The sequence below is a fragment of the Cavia porcellus genome, unplaced genomic scaffold (assembly GCF_034190915.1).
Source record: "Cavia porcellus strain 051 isolate PalLab524CR breed Dunkin Hartley unplaced genomic scaffold, mCavPor4.1 scaffold_2, whole genome shotgun sequence".
NCBI lineage: Eukaryota > Metazoa > Chordata > Mammalia > Rodentia > Caviidae > Cavia > Cavia porcellus.
The window spans coordinates 54,503,080-54,525,071 of record NW_026947485.1 but is presented as its reverse complement, the minus strand read 5'-3'; positions in this window follow the sequence as shown (position 1 = coordinate 54,525,071).

Genomic DNA, 21,992 nt, shown 5'->3' with positions numbered 1-21,992 from the left:
CTTTATCTTTTAGCATTTAATATTCTATCTATATACTTATATGGAGATGGATTTTAATCAGAAAACCTGTATTACTATTAAATCATTAAAACACATGACTACACAAATATTTTTCCCAAACAGAAGCAAACCTACCAGTCATATAGTTAAAAACAAATACAAATTCAGGCCCCAGCTGAGTATAAGAGCGATGAAGATTAGCATCATTTCATTTTTCAAAATCTAGTCAAACTTTTACTTAAATAAGCAAAACTACAATTTAGGAAGTTAATCTTTTCTTCACCTACTTGTTTTTATGTTATTTAGTGTCTTTGTTTTTGATCAGTGGAGCAAAATATCCAAACCCAAAATTTAAAGGATAGTTTTATTTTGGCTGAGTTTTAATCCGTGATCACCTGTCCCCAAAACGGGACATGGCAGACAAAGGTGTTCAGCCCTTGGCATCCAAGAAGCAGAGAGAGAAGGGTGGAGCTATAAAGAGAATATACCTGTCCTGTGACACCCATAGTGACTCACCTCTAAACAGGCCCCACGTCTTAGCAGCATATTCAGCTCCTGAGCTCATCAAAGGGTGAATCCTCTGATGAGTATAAAGCTCTCATGATCTAGTGACACTTCAAATGCATGAGGCTTTGGGGGGTATTTTTATCTGAACCGTAACTCTTAACTACAGCCCTATGTGTTGGAAATAACCAAATGATTGGAAACAAAAGGTTAAGAATAATCAGACAAAGAGAAACAGAAAAACAAAGGAAGGAAAAAGAGGATGTGGTTTCATCTTGGTCCTTAGGAATGACTGGGGGACCTATTTCCACTTGCACTGTCTAGTTCTCAAGATTCACTCAGTTGAGGAAAATGAAATCAGTTGTAGAAATTTGCCAACCAGGTCAAGTTTTGAGGGTAGATTTTTATATTTATGTCCTCAGTCAATGTAATCAATTTCAATGGTACCTAATTAGGTTTGAGAGATTATAAAAAGTTAAAACAGTGAGTAAAATTCTTTCAGTAACTTTTTCAGCTTCCACCATGTCCCCTATTCCTACTATAAGCTACTATAAGAAAAATAAACCCACTTTTAAAGGCTAAAAATTATTGTAGAATTTTTCCTTGATTATGTCTCTATTCACTGAGAGTCAAAGGCAACAGCTGCCAAATTCAGACCTGTGGCTCCAGTCCAGCTAGCCCATGATCTAAGAATACTGTTAACTGATTAAAAATAATCAAAAGAAGTATAATGGCATCCTTAATAATTACTTGTGAAATTATATACATTTAAATTTCAGTGCTCATACTAATTCTTACTGAAGCATGGTGATGATTATCCATTAACAGATGGCCTAACACTCTTGGCTCTACAACAGCAGAATTGGGTGAGAAAGACTATGATGCTATGGCCTTAAGATCTAAGATATTTATTATTTGCATAAAAAGTTTGCTAACTCCTGCTCTAGCATTGTCCACAAACTATACATGGCATTTAATGAAAAGACTTCCCCCCAATACCCTCAACTATTAATTAATATAACATTTTAAAAATTGGTTGGTTGGCTAGTCTGTCTTATTAGGTCATAAATGCCAGACCAATAGCATTGAATTTAATGAAGAAAATTAAAGGATGAAAAAGAATAGATATTATATCATTTAGGCTATATATAAAAGGTTTGTTCTATATAATGATATTAGGACTAGTTTAATAAATACAATTTCACCATCATCCACCAGAATTTATACTGGCTCATAAATAACAGTTATAATTGAGGCTGTATTATAACTTGCAAGAGAAGCCAATGGTATTTATCAAGAGGATATTACATTCATAAATACATGGCACCAATTTTAGAAAACTTAATAACTGAAGCAAATGTTGATCAAACTGAAGAGAGAAATAAATAGCAATGCAACAATAATGGCAAAGGACATCAGTGTCCCAGTCTCAATAACTGTTAGATCATTCAGACAAAAAATCAATAAGGAATCAGGATTTGAAAAATGGTATATTAACAGATCTACATCAACCATCATAGCCAATAATGGCAGAACGCACATTCTTCTAAAGTACACATGGAGCATCCTATAGGATGCCATTTATTAAGACACAAAAAACAAAGTTATAAAGATTGAAATTATGTCTTTTCTAACCACAGTGGTATTGAACTAGAAATCAGTAACAGGAGGAGAATTGGAAAATTCGTGAATATGTGAAAAGTTAAAGCTATACTCCTGAACAGTCAACCAATGTTTCAAAGAAGAAATCTCTTTTCTGCCCACAGTAATGTACAACTATAAATCAATAATAGGAGGAAAACTCATGCATAGCTATATATGTAGAAATTTAGAAATGTACTCTGGAACAACAATCCACAACTTTAAAGAAAGTAATTCAACAAATATCTTGAAACAAATAAAATGGGAAAAAAAGTGCAAAACTTTTAGGACGCAGTAAAAAAAAAAAGCTCTCTCTTCCTCTCTCTCTTTTGTTGTTGTTTTTGTTTTTTGTTTGTTTGTTTGTTTGTTTGTTTTTGAGACAAAGTCGTACTCAATAGCAGAGGCTGAACTAAACTCACTATGTAGCCTGGCCTGGCTGCAAACTCATGGCACTCCTTCTGCCTTGTGCACTCAAGTATTGAGATTACAGGCATTCACCGTCACGCCCAGCTGAAAAAGCAATTCTGAGAGAACAGATAATAGCAATAATTGACAAATTTAAGAAAAAACTAATATAATACTAACTTTGTGCCTCAGAGAATTATAGAAAGGTAAAACAAACTGTCATGGTTTATGTCTGTGGCCCCCAGGCCTCATGAGTTTGTACTGTGCATTTATGACTGGTTCATTGCCTAGTGCTTGGGTTGATGGTGTCAGTGCTACACCCACATAGGGGTGGAGCTAGGATGCAATGTAATGGCAGGAAGAAGGTGTGCCACACTCTTTTTCCTGTTTCCTGCTTGCTGTTGGCACCTGCCATAAACTGTGGCCCAGCCATGCCACCCTGCCTTGGAGCCAACTGAGTATGGACTGAAACTCCAAAAACTGTAAGAAATAAAACTTTCCTTTCCAAGCTTTGGGCCTCAGGTATTTTGGCTCAGCGACGAGTAAAAAGTAACTAAGGCACAAAATAACACAAAATTATACAAAAAAGGAAATAATGACCATTGGAACAGAAATAAATGAAATATAATATGAGAAAACAATAAAAAAACTAATGAAATAAAGAGCTGGAATTTATTTTTACTCTTATTAGTACATGTTTGCAGTGTGTAATGATTATATTCACTGTTAGGGAGTTGCTACACGTGCATAACACATTCAGTTCTTTTTCTCCCTTCCTTCCACCTCCTATTTACCCAGTATCAGATTTATTTATTTATCTTACAAGGCTTGCTAAAGTTAAATATTGTATATTCATATTGAAAATCAGACTAACAGACAAAGACCATATGAAACATGCAAGTCAATTGTGCTAAGTCAAGGTACACTTTTGAAGAAAAAAAGTTACAAACTCTCCCCCAAAGAGAATTTCAGGCATCCTCAGTGACAAAGAAGACTCAAGTTCCTCTGACAATAAGAACAGCTGAGTTCATATCGGAGAAGCCAGTACAACAAGCTTATCCAGGAGAACCAATAGTAGCACAGCATCTTTCCTTCTAATCCTCCTTTTATGCTGTTGGCAACAATCCTCAGGTGGGCCTCCCACATCCAGCATCACACTGACTGGGTGTTACAAGTTAACCATGAGTTAATTCACCACACTCTCAAAATAAGAAAATTCCAGAAATTCACACCCTTTAGTAGTAAATGCTAGTAAAGATTTAGAAAAGAGTTAACACCACTTCTCAAACTTTTCCAAAGACAGCAGAAAGAACCCCAAATTCATTTGACACAGTCATCATTGTCCTGATACCAACAATGGACATGATTATAAGAAAAGAAATTTACAGGCCATTATCCCTGATCACCATTGCTGTAAAAGTTCATGACAAAATACCAACAAGCTAATTGCAACAGCACATTAAAGGATTACATGCCCTAATCATTCATTCTTTATTCCCTGAGATGTGTAGATATTTCAGCATACAAATAAAAAATTGTGATACATGACATTAATAAAAGTCATTCAATCACCTCAGTAGGCAACAAAAGAAAAAGAATTTGAGAATACTCAACATCCTTTCATGATTAAAAAAAAACTTTCAATAACAGTATTTGGAGAAATTAATGTCAATACAATAAAAGTCATATACAGCAAGCCATGGGAACTAGACAAGAATGCCTATTCACCAGTTCTACTGAATACAGCACTAGAAAGCCCAGCCGGAACAATTAGACAAGCAAAAGTATTAGGAAGCATTCAAATTAAAAGGAAAAAAAGAGTAGTGTGTCTCTAACAGGTAACATGATTTTGAATATAGAAAATTATAAAGGCTCCACAAAGAAAAAAAAAAAAACATTAAAGCAAATGAATCAGTCCTGGAGAGGTGGTGCATGCCTGTAACTGCAGAACTCAGGAGGTTTAGGCAGGAGGAGCACCATGAGTTCAAGGCCAGTCTGAATGACAGAATGAGACTGAAACTTTGTCTCAAAAAACAAACAAACAAACAAAAAAACACAGCAAAATACAACAAATGAATGAATCAGTATAGTAGCAGAATGTTAAATCAATATACAAAAATCAATTGTGTTTCTATATACCAAGGACAAACTAACTGAAAGGCAATTTAAAACACAATTTTGTTTACCGTAACATCAAAAACAATTTTGAAAGAAATTTAACCAATAAAATGAACTGAAATTTAGAAAACATTGATGGAAGAAATTAAAGTGGGTATAAATAAATGGAATATGTTTGTGGATTGGAAAAACTAATATTATTATTATCTCCATTCTACCCTAAGCTATGTACAGATAAATGAAATTCCTATCAAAATTCCAATAGCAGTTTTGACAAAAATCATAGTAGAGCTAATACAGAAACATAGAAGCTCTAAATAGAAGAGGTAATCTCAAGCATGAAGAAAAGCTGGAGGTATCACACTTTCTGATTTCAAATTCTATTATAAACCTATATTAATCAAAATGATATAGTACTGTCATAAAAACAGACATAAAAACCAAAAGGATAGAATAGAGAATCCAGAAACAAGCCACGTATAACAGACAATTAATTTTTGGCATACATATTTCATAATGAGGAAAATATAGTACTGCTGGGAAAACTGTATATTCATATGAGAAAGAAGAAAGAAAGAAAGGAAGAAAGAAAGAAAGAAAGAAAGAAAGAAAGAAAGAAAGAAAGAAAGAAAGAAAGAAAGAAAGACAGCATTTTGCTTTATGCCATACATAAAAATTAACTTGACATGGAATAAAGACTTAAATGCAACCCCTTAACTATAAAAATAAAGAAAGCAAAAGAATAAGTGCTCCTTGATCACTTCTTTGGATATGACTTGAAAAATCTAGGCAATAAAAGCAGAAATAAACAAATGGGATTGCATTAAACTGAAAAACTTCTGCAGAGCAAGGAAACAGAAAAGAGACAACATGTGGCTTGAAAAAATATTTGCAAAATATATATCTAACAAGGGGCTAATTTCCAAAATATAAGACTCTCAATTTACTTAGTATAAAAAACTCAATTTTTAAAAAAATAGTAACAGACAACAGTGGACATTACTCAAAGAAAGACCAAGTCAACCCACATGTGAGAAAATACTTATCAATACTGATCACTGGAGAAATGTAAATAAAAATCACAATGAGATAACACTTTGCACCTTCTTGAAGAGCTATTATTTTAAAAAGGAAAGGTAACCAGTGTTGAAATGGAAAGAAAAGGGAAACTGTGCACTATTAGTAGGAAGGGAAAATAGTCGAACTATTATGGGAACAGTATGGAAATTTCTCCAGAAAGTAAGATTAGAATTATCTTATGATCTAGTAATCCCACTATTGAGTATATACTCAAAGGAATTGCAAACTTCATTGTAGCAATTTTTAACAGTAGCCAAAATTTGGAAGCAATTTAAATGTCCATCATTAGATGGACATAGAAAATCTTTTTTTTTTTAATTTTGAAGGGAATAAAACCAAACAAAATAAAACACAATAGAGTCAAACAAAACAAAATGATGAACATGGTACATGAATTTAAAACAAAATACTAGGGGATCAATAAAAATGCCTCTTGTTTTCTTCAAAAAAATTGCCCATACCATCAGGCATAACAGAATCAAACAAAATAGTACAGAATAAAACCATAAAAACAAAACAATGGAAAGAGTACAGGACTTCAAAACAAGATAATAATGAGACCACAATGGGTACCATAATGGGTCTTGTTATCTTCAAAGTAGTTGCCTATATACCATCAGACATGATACAATCAAACAAAACAAAATAGAATAAAATCAGTAAAAACAAAGCAATAAAAGCGATACAAACAAGATAAGGGCTTCAAAACAAGATAACAGGAAATCAAAAATGGCTACTATATTTTGCTATCTTTGAATTAGGTGTCCACACCATCAAATACAATAAAACTAGACAAACTGAAATGAATAAAAACAAACTAAACAGGACAATGAGAAACAATATGGGTTTCAAATCATGATAAGAGGTTGACAATGGTCACTGCCTTCCCTTTTAGACACTGCTTTCACTTTCACAATGTGCATTGTACATTTTTGGATCCCACTAACTCCTTTAGATTTTACTCTAGGGAGACAACACCTTATTCAACGTGTGGCTCTGAATCGTTTCATCCATGAGCATGATCTCAGGTTGTATCCATTTACCTTCAAGAGACTCAAGCTTATTTTTCTTTATAGCTGAGTAGCTTTCAATTGTATAAAAGTGTCATGACTTTCCTGTCTACTCTGTAACTGATAGGCGAGCTACTACCACTTCTTTCTGGTTCTCTGTCACACAAAGCATTTTTCTCTCTCCTTTGACTTTCAGTCTTTGAACTCCCTTTTGGGTTAAATATGTTTCTTGTGTAAAAGAATATCGATGGACCCTGTCTTCTGATCCACTCTGCCTGTGTTTCTTATTATTGGTGAATTGAGGCCATTCATATTAGTAATTACGGCCAACCTTCTCTGTCTCATTTCTGCCATGCTATTTTCCTCTCATTGGCTGCCTAATTTCCCCCTTCATTTCATTGTCTGCCCCCCTAAGTGGCCCCCTCTACTGCTGTTCCTGGAACCATGATCATTTTTTCTCTCTCTCTAGAATGTCCTTCAATTTTTTTTTTTTTTTGTAGGATTGGTTTGGTGGTCATGAATTCCTTCAGCTGTTTTAAGTATCTAGTTTCTCCATTAATTTTGAAAGATAGTTTTTCAGGGTACATCAATCTGGGTTGGAAGTTATTTTCTTTCATGACTTTAAATACTTCACTCCAAGCTTTTCTTGATTTGATGGTTTGTATTGAGAAATCTGTCATGATTCTGATGGATTTTCCTTTATAGGTGATGTTTCTTTTTCTCTAATAGCTTTTAATATTCTGTTCTTATGTTGAATTTCTGGGATCTTGATTATTATATGTCTGGGTGTAGATTTGTTTTGGTTGTGGCTAGCTGTAGTTCTATATGCCTCAATTATCTGAATATCATTTCCTTTTCCTATGATTGGGAAGGTTTCTGAAATTATTTCTGTAAGCAGACTTTTAATGTAATTTGTGTTGACCCTTGAATTTCACTCATATTTACTATTCTTAAGTTATGTTTCTTTTGGTTGTCTTGCAGCCATGAATTGTTGCTTCCTGGTTCCCTGTTAGTTTTAGGAGATCTTTCCTTTCATGATCACAAACTGCAACCCTGTCTTCAAGGTTTGAAAGTCTATCTTTCGTCTCTTTCAGGTAGTTTTTCCAGCTTTCAATGGGGTTTTTAATTTTCTGGAAATCTCTTTGAATCTGTTTCATGTATTTTAAGTCTTTCTATATTCATCCAAGATTTCTCTCATTTTCCTATGCTCCTCTATGCTTCCATCTATGTCTTCTTTAGTGGTGCTTAGCAATTCTTTTATTATGTTTTTCATTTCTTCTTTTACCTAGGATAGTATTTCTGTTGTAATTTCTTTTATAACCTCATGAAGTTGTTTCTTTACTTCAGTTGCCCTTACTTCGGAAACTTCAGATGTATGATTCTGTCTCTTCTGTATTTACATATCCTTGACCAGATCTGCTTGGGTTGGAGTCCAGAGACTGCCTTTTCTTCCTCTTGTCATGTTCCTAGGCTCTTCTGGACAAGTGGGTAGTAGGGTCCCAGGCACTTCCTGTATTGACTACAATTTCTCTGAAGCAAGACTGTTTGATTCTTCCAGTTAGTGCTGGCTATCAGTAGCTGATGGTGACCATTTGGTGCACTGGTGCAGGACTGTCTGCCGCTCTTCCCAGCCTGCTTTGGCTCACCAGTAGCTATTGGAGTGCACACAGGGGTGGGGTTGGCCCCTGTGTGCAGTGGGGATCTACAATGATGGTTGCCAGAGTACATGGTGGGGGTGTTTCTTGCTGCATCCTCCCTACCAAGCTGGTTAATGGCAAGGAGCCCCCACCATGGCTATTAGAATACACGTGGGGGTGGGGCTGGGCACTATCTCCAGGCTGAGCTGGTTAATGGTGGGTAACCTAGGTGATGGCTGTTGGAATGTACGGTGGGGGGGGGGGGGACTGAGTCCAAGCAATTTCTGCTGGTCTGCTCCCAGCTCAGACACAGAAAATCTTGAGATTATATATATGACAGATGATGATGATGATGATGATGATGATGATGATATATAAGTACCGCGCGCTAACCGATTGTGCCACTGGAGCATTTTGATGATGATGATGATAGATGGACAGACAATAGATAGATAGATAGATAGATAGATAGATAGATAGATAGACAAACTAGAATACTACTCAGCCTTAAAAATGTGGAAATTAGCTAGGCATAGTAACATATACGTGTAATCCCAGGACTCTACGAGGCTGAAGCAGAATGACTACAAGTTGGAATCCAGCACCTGATTTTAGTGGCTTAGCCAGCCCCTGTCTCGAAGTGAAATACAGTTAAGATGCCTCAGGTTCAATCCCCAGTACTCAAGGACATGAGGGCTGTTAATTGCTAAAACAGGTATGATCCAGGAAAATATTATACTAAACTGAATAGGCTAGGCACAGAAAATTAATACTACATGATCTCATTTCTATGTGGAATCTAAAATCTCTGAACTTGTAGAAGTACAGAGTAGAAAGATGGCTACCTGAGGAAGATGAGTGGAGAAGGAGATGTTAGCCAAAGAGTACAAAATTTCAGTTAGACAGGAAGAATACACTTCAGTGACTTATGCACAGAATGGCAACTATAATAATAATAATGAATTATATTTTTTAAAATGCTAAAAGAGATTTAAAATGTTTTCACTTAAAATAGTAAGTATGAAAAGTGACAGCTCTATTAGCCTGATTTAATCATTCTACATTGTAAATATACCAAAATATCACATTATATCTTATAAATATATATAATTATCAATTTTAAAATATGAATTAAAGTAAAATAAAATTTAATTTCATCCTTATTCAGATAAAACACATGAGAAGCATCTAAATCTATAGCTGCACACATTTGCCTCATAAGCCATTACTTATATGTAAATGACAGTTTTCACTGATATTTTTACACAAAAATTTTCTTGATTTAAATATCCTAAAATAGCAGAAATCAAGGACATACAAGCTACATTTTCAGCAGTCCAGAATAAAAGAAATTCTTTTATTTAAGAAATAGTTCAGCAAGTGTTATTAGTTGTGAATGTTATTTATTTTGTTAAAAATTGTAACCTTGTGCCTATTTATTTTTATTCAATTTTATATAGATTTATTTTAATGAAAACCCTTCCTAGTAGTATAGTAATATATTGATACATAGTATAGTAATTCTGAATTTTTTTGTCACCAACATGTAATATATTATTTTAGTAGTTCAGTTGATTTTGGAATTGACCTAATAACCATAGATTCTTAAGCAAAAATAGATGCCACGTCAAACTAGCCTAGAATAGACATGAGCAACTCCCAGCTTTGTGTAGCACAGTAATAATAGGATTATTTCACTTGGCCCCACAGTTAGATGATCCATTTTTACTAAAGTACTGTATCTTGCAAGTAATAGTGAAAAATAAAGTGTGTATGTTGAGCAAGTGTCACGATCGCTGCCTCCAAGAAGAAAGAGTTCTGCTGCATGGAGCAAGTACCACCGCAGGTCCTGCCAGCAAGAGTCCAGGGCCAGCTGGTCTGCCTGTCTATGGTTTCTGGGATCACCCAGAAAGACAAGACAGGCAGACAGGAATAGGTTGAGGCTTTACTCGCACAGGGACACAACTGAGAAAGATCAGCCTCAGCACTGAGGCTTGGCCTCCAAGGCCTGTGGACCTTGCCCAGAAGCAAGGAGATGATCTGTAGTGGCTACTCTTTTGCTAACCACCAACAATCCAGTTTTCTTCCCAATGGTAGAGAGACAGCAGTGAGCTTAGCTAGGTGCTGTAAGATGCATTGTGTTAAGCAGAACAAAGGAGGACACAGCAAGTATAGGACAAGGAAAAAAAAAAATCCCTTACAGTAGGAAGATCCCAGCACAAGTGAAAAGGATTACCCTTCTCAATGTAAGAATATGTTCTAGGATTCAGGCAATCCTTAGGTAGCAGAGTACAAGTTGAGAGTTAACAGAGTTCATTTCACCTTTTTTCCTAACATCAGTCCTCTGCTACGAATCTTACAATTAGCATCAATCTGAAGAATAAAGAAATGGAGAGATAAATATGGAACTTCTAAAGAGCACACACTCAGCATTTTATTTAGTCTTTTTCCCCTTTAAATAATACTGAGGCAAATTTATGTATATACAAAGTTCTTAATGTCGGTGGTACTTCAGTTCACAAACTTAATTTGTTGTATGATTTTGCAAAAGATGGCCATGTTTGAGTTTGAGTTGGAAAGATGGATATGGTTGTATTTGTCACCTGAGGCAGAGTTTGCAAACAAAAACAAAATTTTGCCAAAGGCTTCTGTTTGTGAACCAAATTGTTTGCAAACAAAAGCATTCCCCAGCTGAGGTCCACTGCATTCTAAAACTTTCTGCTCTGTCAATAAATAGTCTTCATTCTGACCATGGCAAATTTTAAAAGATAGAGAAATTCTCTCCCTGTTCTAGAGAGGAGAAGACTGCTGCTGTAGCCTGAATTGGGGTGTCTTCACATTCTTACATGGAAGTCATGGCTTTGATACTCAAGAATGTGACATTATTTGGTGATAATGCCTTAAAAGAGGTAATTAAAATAAAATGAGGTCATAGGGATGAGCACAAATGCAATATGACTGGTATCTTCATGAGAAGAACTAGTACTAGGAAACACAAACACACACACAACAGAGGCAGAAGAAGATGGTCAACTTCAAGTTCAGGAGAGAGGCCTTTGTAAGAAACTAGTCCTATCAATATATTGATCTTAGATTTTCAGCCTTCAGCAAGGTGGGTGAATAAGTTTCTGTTGTGTAAGCTGTATGGTCAAGGTACTTTGTTATGGCAGCCCCAGCAAGCTAATACAGTACCCTTCCATAAAAGGTTTCACACCCTGAGACACTGGCATACAGCGTTTTCCCCTCCATGGCTGCACCTGCCAGAGCAATGTGTCATCTCCACGCACAGCACAAAACTGTCCCCTCAATTGGGTAAATCTGTGTAATACCAGCACAGCCCCGTCTGGGGAAGTTGTCAGAGCCAAACATCATCCTCAAAAGTGGGTGTTTAATAAAAGGTGTGAAGAAAAGCTAAAAGAAAATTCCTGTGCACTTAGGAAGTGAAAATGGATTTTTCAGAGCCAGTGAATAAAAGAAGCCATTCAATGCAATTTTTAACTTACCAAATTATCATTAAAACTTTTCAAATTCACCTTATCATTTATCAAGCACTGCAGAGCATTGCTTGACCCTAGCATGCGATTTCCACTAAATAGCCACAATACACATATTTTTCCTCCCGTGAGCCTGGTTCTTATGGTTCACAGTTTTCTTCTTTTTAGTCTTCTTAGGTTTCTCACACTACATTTTTTTAAAAGTATCATTAGATAGAAAATAAAAGCAAGTTATGGTAAGCATTTGGAGAGTTACACTGGACAAATACAGTGCTATGGTGTGGCAGGGTGGGTAGTTCATTAAGCACATTCATCATTTTTATGATTGTCTCAAAGGGGCTCTTGAATCAAAAAAATTAAATTTGCTGAACTGCAAAGGCAGGAATTAGGGTTAGACAAACTGAAGAGAGATGAATCTTTGGTTCTCCTGCCTTCAGATGTTAGCTTACGTAAAACTTGTTCTCTGACCGATGGACACATTTCGTTTGGAATTAGTAATCAGACTACAACTCTTTCTTACCGTTTCCTGTAGGTCGTGATGTCACAAGTTTAACAAGTATGACTAAGTCTCTTCGCTAGCTGCTGGTTTTCCTCGTAGTAAGCAAGAACCTCTTAGATAAGACTAGTAAAGATCTTTGCCCCCGGAAATATTTGAACATTTTCTTTATTGTTGGGTTCCAACCCTAGTGAAATGCCTTACCCAGAGTAATTTGCTGTTGGATGGAAAAAGAATGCTGTCTTGTAGACACACAAAGAGTGATGAATAGACAGAACTGGTATAGACCAGATACTATTGTAGAGACTGGCAACAGTCTATACTGGTGTGTCCTCAGGACAAGCTTGTTCTGACAAAAACCAACTATTGTGTAATTTTACTGTTCTTAATATTTTTATGCTGCACTTGACTAGTAATATTTGTATCCCTTGTTTTGGTTTAAAAGTTTCATTGTGATACTATTAACAAGAAACGTATTCCCAATTCTTGGACAGACTAAATTTGAAAAGCAGGTAGGCAACCTGGTACTGTACAGAAGCAATCACACATGTTACTCTAGCCAAAAATAACTTCACATAGAATCATGAGAAACCTGAATATGCATGGCCTCCTCACATCTTTCAATCTGACAGTTTGGTTATTTTATTTAGTCTGCTTTTGGTAATTGTAGGAGGAAAGCAAGATATAATTATGTTAAAAACGGCAAGCCCTTATTTATTTTGTGGGTGTGGGATTCATTTCCTGGAGGAGTGCTAAGCAGGAAGACTAGTACAAAAAGCAATAAACCTTACTGAGGACTGCCTCACCTTCTGATAAGCAAAGGCTAATTCTGCTTCTGCCTGTAGTTGCCCATCATCAGAAGTCCTGGAAGCAAGAAGAAGGCAGTACCCTAACTATAGCTGCCCCTTGAGCATCCAAGATTTGTCATCAGGCTTCCTCTCATTCTTTGTATACTTTGACCCCAAACTTGAGTCTCGCCAGCAATTGTCCTCATAATCTATAGCAATCTTCTCTTTGGGGTTTACTTTAGGCTATAATTTTCTATATTTTACTGGAAATTTGATCTAGCTTCCTTCTATTTTTCAGGTAATTTTCAACTGTTTTGATCCTTCTTATTTTTATAGGGCCAATAATAATTAATTAATTTTGGAAACATTTATATATTTGTCTTTTGGAGCTTGGGGGAATGTAGAAATTTGCCAGCATGATCTAACAAAAGATGAAAATTTATTTTTAAAAAAATAGCTTGCAGAAAGAAAATCCAAATATACCCAGTAAGTAGCAAGTTATCATCTTACCCATGAGCACTAAATATTTGACTAATAACCTAGATGTTTTAAAAAACTATTTTCTAGGAAATCATATTACAAGGTCACAAGGACTACAGTAAATAAAAGTTTTAGATTTCTCTTAAAACTGAATTACTGCTGGGTGTGGTGGCTCATGATTGTAATCCCAGGACTTGGGAGACTAAGACAGGTGGATCATTGTGAGTTCCAGACCAGCTTAGGCTACCAAGTGAACTCAAGGCCAGTCTTAACTGCATAGTGAGAACTTGTCTCAGAAAGACAAAAGTACATAAATAATAAATAAATAAAACTGACTTACTTTCATGAGGCTACCTAATTTACATACAACTAAAATTCTTTTATGTTAAGGAATAGAAAAATTCATTATAAAACAGAAATTAAGATATTGAGTTTATTAAACAGATACCTAAACAAATATTCTTGTATTTCCCTACCTATTCTCTAGTTAGATGCTCCATGTTACTTCATAACTCCTTTCCCTGTACATGACCCATACTGAAGATCTTAGGTGGTAACCAATATTCAGTGCCACAAGTAGCATTTTATTTATTGTTAAATATACAATTTAATGCATTGGTTAGACCCTTTATTATGATTGCTTGAAAATTTAGCATCTTGACAGTTCAGATACTATTGGCATACAAGAGGGAAACCTCATAGGATTTTCTTCTTCTGAACTGGAAATTCATCTGGAGAATGGAGCAAAACCCAAATGAAATTTAAAGTTGAAAACCTTAAAAAAAATTCTAATATAGGGCTGGGGATTTAGCACAGTGCCATAAGCACCTGCCTTGCAAATGCGCAGTTGTGAGTTCGATTCTGGTACTGATAAAAAAACATAGTCTGTGATAATAGCTATTGAGGTAAAATACAGTTTAATGTTAGTAACGTTATTGTTTCACTGATTTTGCAGGGCTAATGCTGGCAGTCTTATCAACTAGTCAGAGGACAACAATATGCAATGTAGCATATATGGGAGATCTCCTTCTAAAGGTGGTAGCCATTGTTAATTCCTTGTTTTATCTTGTTTTGAAGTCTTGTATCATTTTCATTGTTGTGTTGGGTTAGGTTTTATTCTGGTTTGCTTTGTTTAATTTTATTATATCTGATAGCATGGGCAGCTGTTTCAAAGATAACTTGATACATTATTGTAGCCATTTTGGATTTACTATTATCTTGTTTTGAAGTTCTTTATTGTGTTCATTGTTTCATTTTTATTGGTTCTATTCTGTTCTATTTTGTTTTTGTTTTTGTTTTTTTTTTACTATGTCTGACGGTATGGGCAGCTTCCTGATAACCATTGCTGATTTCCTATTACCTTGTTTTGAAGTCTTGTATCACTTACACTGTCTTGTTTTGATTGGCTTTATTTCTGTTTTATTTTGCTTGGTTTTATTCTCTTTAAAATAAAAATTATTTTAGAAGAAGAAGAAGCTTCTTGTTCAAGTGATTCACCTTGGGCACTGTATGTTTTTGGGACCAGCCTTGCTCTAACCACCCATGTGTGATCAATCTCCAGCTTCATCTACTTGCAACAAGAATTGTGCTGATAGGCCAGGATAGATTTGGGAACACTACAGAAAATATGCTTATATCCTGGGCTGCAAGAATATGGCCCCCCTCCAAATCATACCATCTGCAGAGTCCTCAACTGACCTGTTAGGATGGCCACATCTACAGCCTAGGTGCAAAGCACTTCACATGTGCATTTTCAGTGTTGACTCCCTCAATCACTTGGCCTGTCGCAAACTGCAGGATTACTATCCTTTATGGTACCCCAGAATTAGACCTAAGCCCTAGTCAGCAGTAAAGAGAAAATATTCAAAGGAAAACTAGCACTCAGAAAGGAAAGTTACATAGTCCAGAAAGAACAGTGTTTGGTAAAATAAAGCAGTTCAGCACAACATACCAAAATCTCAAACTATAAAAACAATTATTATGGGGGCTGGGGATTTAGCTCAGCGGCATAAGCGCCTGCCTTGCAAGCAGGGAGTCGTGAGTTTGATCCCCGGTACCGACAAAAAGGAAAAAGACCAAAAAAAAAATTATTATAATTTAAGGAAATGAAAGTATATGCCAGAGAATATTCTATAAGGTTTATGAACAGTGGCAGATACGTAATTCTTTCATTAAACAATTCCATCAGTAAAATGAAGTCAAAGTTTAAAATTTCAAATAGAGTATCTAGTGGAGGAATTATCTTGCATTTATGTACCAGGACTGCCATAACAAATGACTACAAAGTAGGGGCTTCAATCAAAGAAATTTTGGTCTAACAATTAAAGCCTAAAAATCCAAAATCAAGATGTCAACAGGACCATCATCCCTTGAAAGTGCCAAAGGAAAACCCTTCAAAGTGGCTTCTTGGCTACTGGTACTGGCTGATAGTCTGGCACTTTGTAACTTGCAGCTACTGTTCTCTGCCTGGTCGTTGATGACTTTCCTCCCCTCTGTATCTCCAGTCTCCAAATCTTCCTCTGTTGATAAAGATCAGTTAGGGAACATTCACTTCATCTTACTTACACCTGCAAAGACTCATTTTCCAAATAAGGTCATGTGTATAGGAACAGAGGGATTAAGACTTCACTGTATTTTTTTAGGGCACAATTAAATTGACAGTATATCTCAAAATACACAAAAATATAATGATAGGAAAGCTTCAGAAAATGTCTGAAAATATCTATTTCTATCTCCAGGGAACCAAACATGGAAATAATCACATTCCACCCAGGAGAGAAAATCACCACAGGAAGAAAATATCCCTTAGCTAACGAAAGGGCTGAAATTTAAGATTGAAGGGGAGATTGATGATGAGAGATATATTCTGAGATGTATCTTAGAAAGTTTCTGAATTCTAAGGATAAATAAAAAATATTCAAAGCTTCCTGTCACAAAGAATAAGTTAACTATAGAGGAAAAAATTTTATATTGACATTGTACTCCTCATTTGCAGTCCTGTAAGCTAAAAATGAGTAAGTTATCATCTGAATACTACTGATAAAAGAATTTCAAACTAAGAATCCTATACAGAGTGAAGAAAGTATTACTTGTCAGAACAAAATAGTTGCCAGAGGATGTCAGTCTTCAGAGAGGAAAATTCTCAAGAAAAGACTTAAGAAAACCAAAAATGCTACAGAATGCAGCAGTCTTTAAAAGGGGAAAATCAAAGATGCAATAAGCAACAGTGAAAAGTAGTAGGTGCTAAGCAACAAATGCTTCTATGTTAAATTTAAATATTAAATATCATTTATTCAGTTGAACTCCAAGTGGATAAGAACAATGCATTTTATATAAGTGCTAAATAAAACTCCTAGAAGCAGATGGAAAATACAAGAAGAGAAATTCTAATAATACTTTAAAATTTAAAATATTAAACTATTTCAGAAAAACTCAAGAGTTAGATAGAGAAAAAGAGTCAGAAATGTGAAGTTAAAATTTACTTTTATATAGAAAGCAGAAGAGACAAAAGGAAAATAAAGTATTTAAAAGTATCAACTTATTGAAGAAGAGAAAGGTAACAGAAAAAATAGTCTACAGATGACATGTCTTCATTCTTCATATAAAAGATAAAGAAAAAATAATTAGTAATAGAATTTTTAAAACTAGAGTAACTTTCAAATTAATAAAGAACAACCAGAATGAAGTACAGCTTGACCAACTCCAATATAAAATATGAAAAAAGAAACAGAAAACACAATGCTATAAATTAAGTAACAAATAGAATACATGATGAAAGAGTAAGAAAAGATCAATATCATCATTCTAAATATAAATGAACTAATTTCCTCCATTGATGAACACAGAATATCAGATTGGATTAATAAATTAACTTAGATGTGAAATCATTAGAAGAAACACAAAATAAAATAATGAAATGTTGAAAATTCTGAAGTAAAAAAATTCTAAACAAACAAATAAAGATGGCTAAATTAGTATCAGTGTGAAATTAGACTAAAAACACAAAAGAAGATATAGAAGTAATTTCATAATGAAAAAGTATGATTTCTGAAAAATAGTCTAGATTTGTATGAATCAAATAACTTATCAACTAAATATGTAAAATTAAAACTATCTGATATACAATGAGACCTTGAAAATGAAGTTACAATGGGAGAATTCAATACATTACTTGATATGACTAATTAAACTTAGAGGATTTGATCATACATAAAATGTAGTATCATAGATAATATGTTTGTTTTTGTTGGTATGCATAAATACCTTATAATCCTTGACTAGAAATTAAAGTTTTTTTCTAAATTTCCAGAAGCATTATAAAAATTGACCATATTTCAAATAAAAACAAAAATTTAATAAATTTTAAAAAGTATCTGAAATATTATGGTATTTTATCATAATTCAGTAAATTTAAACATAAGTTGAGAAGAGTGACAAACTGTCTTATAACTCTTAGAAATTCACTCTCAAATATTCTTCATATTATAGAGGAAATCAAAAGAAAATGTATGACCTGTTTAGAAAACAAGGTAAATTGTTTTCCATTCCTTTATTTTTAATCTACGAATTTCTTTTTGAAATGTATTGCATATTGTTGGTCCATTCTTGATCCACACTGCCAATCTTTATCTTGGTTGGAGAATTGAGACCATTCACACTGAGAGTTATTAATAAGATTTATTCCTGTCATTGGCATTCTTTTTGTTGCTGACTTTATTTTTTTCCTATTGCCTAGCTTCTCATCCCACCAGGTGTATTTATATATTTTTGACATATTGGCAATGTTGAAGGGTAAATGTAAAAAGAAATAATTGAAAAGTATTGTGTACCAATTCCTTACAATGATTGTAATCATTATGTATTGCATATGTCCTAATAAATTTTAAAGTTTTTAAAAAGGAAAACAGTGTAAAGAATATTTCATCCTCACAACTTGAAAGCTTACTTAAACAATAATTTATAGCTCTAAATATTTTTAAACTTAAAAGAAAAAATAAAAAACTAGACATTTCTTTTTCTCAGAGACTAGGCATTTGTTACTTCTGTGTTTGAAAACCAATAAATAGCATCCTTATTTCTTACCTACTGAAAAAAAATTATTAAAACAGGAGACATCATGGCTGCCATTGCTGATTTCCTCTTGTATTATCTTGTTTTGAAGTCTTATATCATTTTCATTGTTCTGTTCTGATTATCTTCATCTTGTTTTGTTTGGTTTGGTTTGGTTTCATTCTCTTTAAAATAAAATAAAAAATAAAAATAGAAGCAGTTGTACATCTTGTTAAATTAATAAACCGAGCTAATCAGAAATGTAGCAGCATATCAGCAATAATAAATATTTGTATATTTACCTTCACATGTGTTGCCCATTTAGTTAAAATGTATGCTTATATTGGATGTCAATTTAAACTAGTCAAAAAATTATGAGTCTCAGAGCTAATCAGAAATGTAGTAGCATACCAGCAATAATAAATACTTGTATATTTATATTCACATGTGTTATCCAGTTAGTTGAAAGGTTCTGCTTATGTTAGAATGTTAATTTATAGTAGTCAAAAAAATTGTAAGGGCCTGGGGCTAGGGATTTAGCTGAGTGGCATAAGCACCTGCCTGGCAGGAGCAGGGTCATGAGTTTGATCACTGGTACAAAAAAAATTATAAAGATTGGGGCTGGGGATTTAGTTCAGCGGCATAAGCGCCTGCCTTGCAAGCAGGCAGTCGTGAGTTTGATCCCTGGTACCGATAAAAAGGAAAAAAAAGATAAAAAAAAAAATTATAAGGTCTGAAAGAAAAAAAAATACATCTAACGAGTCATTTAGCATAACAAAAAACAAATACTGAGTAATTTTTCAGTTAGTAAAGGAAAATAGTCACAATTCGAAACTGCATTGCTACACAAACATAGGGATACAATACAAAGGCTTTTACTGATTCTCTAGTCAGCACAAAAAACTTTAGAACAGTTTGATAGTTTCATGACATCAATGACAAAATGATCATTTCTCTCAGGTAAAAATAACAAATAAAAATTTTTACTTAATTGAAAACAGAATATGGAAGCAATCATAAGCATGATTATACATAAGAAACTGTACTTTTTCATATACATATATAAAGTGATATGTTATATGTACGCATTTTCATATGCTTTATTATTTTTAGTATTAAAATCTAAAATCTTCAAAGCAATCTTCAAATTAGCTTTATTCTTTTGCCTTATATTAATATATCAGGATACATTTAATATATTTTTGGGCACTGTTTTTGTAAAACTTTGCAATTTCACAGGTAGCCTTTTAATTACAAACCCACTGATTAGCTTTAGTGTGTTTCAACTCTGAATTTTTCTAAACTCAGTATTTTTCTTTTTTTTAATCACTTGAGTTTTAGAATTTTTATACTTTTCCGAAGGCCTTCATAAGTATTCCTCTAGTTATGAATTTTTCCTTCATTGTTTCCTTTCCTATATTTAATCATCAGTTTGCTACTATTAGTCTTTAAAGTCCCAAAATTACTCATTACAATTTCTTAAGCCAAGAAATTTATTTAGGGTCCCTAAATAATTGTTAAAATAATACCTACTTTTTATAAAGGCATGATATTCAGAATATTAAAGAAATAATGAAACCATAAACTGCCTAATTAGGATAAATAGATATCACTATAAGTTCATTTATTTATGATTATAGAGATGTATGTATTATCATTGTAGAAAGTTTGACAGATTGAAGAAAGAGTAAAGAAACAAATAGAAATTACGTAACATATCCAAATATACTCTATTAGCATTCTTATTAAATTTTGTTTCATAATAAATTATATGCTGCACAAACTTCCATAAGGTAATAAAAATAAATATATTTCTCTTTCACGTTGACTCTAAAAGGCAAATACCAAGGAAAGGGAAAAAAAGTAAGGAGGGAGAAAAATGAAAGGCCACCATGCATGTAACATGCCAAAAAAGAGCCAGTCATGCTTGTTTTCTTTCTTTTTTTTTTTTTTTCCTTCAATATTCCCTTGGAAAACAGTTAAATGTATCTGGTGTTTCCACAATGGTAAATTCTTTTATAGTAACCATGCTATTAGAAACACGTGTTCTGTGATACAGCTGTTTGACATCTTTGGTTAAAAAGTGAAGCTGGGATGTAAATCCATCTGACGCATGAACTTTGTTTTTTTTTACTTGTATCACATTTAGTTTTCCTGCATGTGTCTCAGTCTGCCTGTTACTTCTGGTTCTTTTGACAAACACCTTCTTAATCTTCTTTTGTAATTATATCCATCAAGTAAGGGTAAGTGGCACCAACCAGTAGGCTTATAGCCAGGATGAAATGAAAAGGGAAACCGGCAGGAAAGCTGCTAATTCCTGCTGCCATGACATGAACTGCTCTCTGCCATGCTCATCTACCATGCCGCCCTGCGTCACCGCCCTCCAACTGTGGGCTGAAACCTCTGCAAGCTGTGAGCCAAAATAAATGTCTCCTCCTTTAACCTGTGTGTTTTGGGTATTTTATCCCAGTAACAAGAAAGTAACTAAGATATTGTGAGAAAACAAGAAACAAAAACGGTGCCTATGGTCTTGTGACAGCGACATCAGCATCAATACCATATATCAAACACCTAATTGCATTCCAAGGAGGTGAGATTTATCAAGTACTAATCAAGCTAAGCACCATTCTTTGTTTTTTACAGTGTGAATTCCCACTCGGTACTCACAGCTACGGTATGCACAGAGGCATTGGTTCTCTTGTTCCTATTTTGAATATAAGTTGCCTGGCTCAGCTGGGTTGGTGACTTTTGAATGTGCTGCCACCAGACAGTAAGATTAAAAGTCACTATGTCTTGCTGTGGATAGTGCATCCGTACTAACACCTGGCTCAGTACTGCCTACTGTTATTTAACACATGACAAAACTGAAATCTGAAAATGTCATGGAAATGATGGGGTCACATCAATGGTAGATGGCAGAAGTAGCTTTTAACCAGTTCTTCTCCAACATTCCTTTTACTTCCTGAGTCTATGGAGATAAGTAAATGAATGCAGCATTTTATAAAGTATAAGGTGTGATTGTTTCCAGCTTTACTGAGGTGTATTCAGTATAAAAAACGCACATCTAGTTCAGCAGGGCAATTACAGCACTCAGAGGCATATGTAGGAGGATTGTGAGGTCAGCCTGGGCAATATAGCGGGTTCAAGGTCAGCCTGGACTACATAAAACAGAACCAAAGTGCTTTGTTTGACACAAACTCTGTCCCAAAACAAATCAAAAACTGCTTCTAACTAGTATTACAAATTTGGTGGGTCTAGGCACACATTCCCATCGCCAGTTAGTAAACAGA